Below are 3,217 nucleotides of genomic sequence, written 5' to 3'. Positions count from 1 at the left end.
CAGACAGTATATCGAGTGTCAACATTGAAGTGGTGGAATTGATTCATAATTTTCAGTGATTTTCAGAAGATTTTCAGAAGAGTGGTTGTTGTTCAAGAGTAGTATTAATTCTCTATTAATTAATTAAGTCATATAATTTAATTAAGAAAATAAATTATATTTGCAAAGATTAATTTATTGATTAATTGAATTAATTGATTAATTAATTCTGAATTAATATTATGAATTTTCAGAATTGATTTTGAATTTATATTCAATATTAATTCAGCATGACAATCAATTGAACTGGTATGACAATCAAATTGTCATACCAATTGTCATGCTAGTTCAGGAGATTGTCATACCGATTGTCATGATAGTTAAAGTGATTGTCATATATATTGTCATGCTAGTTTAACCGATTGTCATGCCGATTGTCATGCTAGTGATAAGTGGCATTTTATACCACTTAGAACGTCTTAAAATAGCTTAAATTGGTGTCTTGAAATCAAGTATTTTGTGTATTTGATGCGTTTTTCTAGTGTTTGTGCATTTCAGGGTAATAGTTGCATTTCGGGGGAGTAATCATCAAGAATAACCTTGGCACGTGTTTAGCATTGCGAGAGGGAAGGAAGTAGCAGATTACAGCGAAGAAACGGAGCAAACTCAGAAAAAATCCAGTAGGGGTCTGAGCGGCCGCTCAGCTCCGCGCAGGAAGCTGAGCGCCCGCTCAGCTATACTGAGCGGCCACGCAGGGTCGGGAAAAAAGAATATTTATTTTAGACTTCTATTTCTGTTTAGCTTCCAACTTCTGTGTAATCTGAGTTTTATGGGACTTCTATATAAGTAGATTCAGAGACGTTTTCACTAAGTTTAGATCGTTGTATTAAGCAAGGAGAGAAGGAGATAAGGAAGAAGACCGTTTTAGCACACCGCAACGAAGAGGAAGCATATTTTCTTGTGATTCTTTATTTCGTTGTAACGTTGGATGCTAGTTTTTCTTGCTTTTGAACCTATTTACTCTTGTGACGTACTCTGGTTTAATATAATTAGTTTAGTTATTATTCTCTTGTGTTTATTTATCATGTTTTCATATGAACCCATGATGACGATAAGTGCTATCCTGGGCTAATCGTGATCATGGGGTCGTAACGGATTTACTATGGAATTCCTTAGTTAATTGTTTAATACCTTAGTGTGCGATGATTGTATGATATCTAGTATTGGTTGTGCGTATTCGTCTTATGTGTGTCGCGAACATATAAGATAGAGTGTTAATCTCTTGTGAAGCGATGGTGGATCTCAAGATTTAGAACTTGCCATGCTAGCATAGGTTCATGTATGATGTTGCATGATTAGTGGGTAACTTTAACCGTTTTATTCGCCCTGTGTAATCAAAAGGAATAACTTGTGCTTAAATCATTATGTTGTCAATTTCTGTAGACATATAGGGACTCAACATAATTGATGCCTATTCAACTTCTATCTTAATTGTGGATGTTTGGTAGAATGGTATTAGTACAATGAAAGTTGGCTTTTATTAGTTTCGTGTTATTCGATTAATATCATCACTGTTGCATGTTAAGGGTAATAACAATGACTATTGAAGGAAGTAGTAATGAAGTTGTGATCTCATGAGTGTTTTAATATTGTTAATTCGAAGTGTTAGTTAAGTGGTTAATTTTAGTAGTTAATGGAAGTTAATAAATAGTTAACAATTCTAATTGTTATTGTCTTAACATTGAGAAGTAAACATACATTGGTGAGTGAGTTTAATTGAACATAATTAGTCTGAGTCTCTGTGGGAACGAACTAGAAAGTATTCTATATTACTTACGAACGCATATACTTGCGTGTATTATTAGCGCGTGTTTTCGCCCTAACAAGTTTTTGGCGCCGCTGCCGGGGACTCGGCGTATTTGTTTAGTTTATGTACTTACCATCATTGGTCGTTAGGACTCAGTGATTAAGACGTTTTTGTTACTTATTGTTTCCGGTTGTGTTTCAGGTACTTTAGCGAGCGTTTATGCAAACTCGTTCTCGTACTCACAAGAGGACTTTAGATACAACTGAGGAGACAGACGAAGTTCTTGATATTCCGGAAAAGATAGATTTTGAAGATTCGGATTCAGGAAGTGAGCAGAAAGAACCAGTAATCATGGGTGATCGTATTGTTCCGGCCGATCCAGCTCTTATGGACTTTTCTCGGCCTAAAATTGATGACATTCAGTCAAGCATTCTTCATCCGGCTATTCAAGCTAACACCTTTGAAATCAAGCCGGGCACTATTCAAATGGTGCAGAATTTTGTTTCTTTTGGAGGAGCTGCGACTGAAGACCCCAACATGCACATAAGGAATTTTGTCGAGATCTGCAGTACTTTCAAATATAATGGAGTGACTGATGAGGCTATCAAGCTGAGGCTTTTCCCATTCTCACTGAGGGATAAAGCTAAGGATTGGTTACATTCTGAACCAGCTGGGTCCATCACTACTTGGCAAGATCTTGCGCAAAAGTTTCTGGTGAAGTTTTACCCTATGGCAAAGACTGCTGCTATGAGGAGTGCTCTTACTCAGTTTGCGCAGCAACCTACAGAATCTATGTGCGAAGCTTGGGAACGCTATAAGGAAATATTGAGAAAGTGTCCACATCATGGAATGCCCGATTGGATGGTGATCACTGGTTTCTATAATTGTTTGGGGGCCCAATCTCGGCCCATGCTCGATGCAGCAGCTGGAGGCGCCTTGTGGGCCAAAAGCTATACTGAGGCTTATAATCTTATCGAGACTATGGCTGCAAATGAGCATCAAAACCCAACTCAGAGGATGATGCCTGGGAAGGTAGCAGGTATTCTGGAAGTCGATGCAGCCACCGCTATTGCAGTGCAGCTCCAAGTGCTGTCTATGAAGGTCGATTCTCTAGCTACCTATGGAGTCAATAAAATAGCTATGGGTTGTGAGCTTTATGCAGGTTCTCATGCTACGGATCAGTGTTCTCTTGTCAGCGAATCTATTCAGTATGTGAACAATTATCAGCGACAACAGCAGCCTGTGCCAGCTACTTATCATCCTAACAACAGAAATTATCCAAATTTCAGCTGAGGTAATAATCAGAATGCTATTCAGCCACCATATCAGCAAGGTGTGAGTAAACAGTTCAATCCACCTAGATTCCAGCAACCACAACAGTATGCTCAAAGGCAATCATATCCTCAATAGGGAAGTGCAGCTGCACCTACT

At 38.3% G+C, this 3,217-nt stretch overlaps 1 non-coding gene across 1 annotated transcript; it reads right to left on the bottom strand.

The window, feature by feature from the left end:
* Positions 1–2,530: 2,530 nt before the first annotated feature.
* Positions 2,531–2,637, bottom strand: LOC141687954 (small nucleolar RNA R71). The gene has a single exon (XR_012561428.1). It is a non-coding gene; the product is annotated as a small nucleolar RNA R71 (small nucleolar RNA).
* Between the last annotated feature and the right edge of the window lie 580 nt (positions 2,638–3,217).

Source organism: Apium graveolens, chromosome 9 (genome assembly GCF_009905375.1).
Source record: "Apium graveolens cultivar Ventura chromosome 9, ASM990537v1, whole genome shotgun sequence".
Classification (NCBI taxonomy): domain Eukaryota; kingdom Viridiplantae; phylum Streptophyta; class Magnoliopsida; order Apiales; family Apiaceae; genus Apium; species Apium graveolens.
The sequence above is the reverse complement of the archived record's forward strand: the minus strand, read 5'-3'. Positions and strand labels throughout refer to the sequence as shown.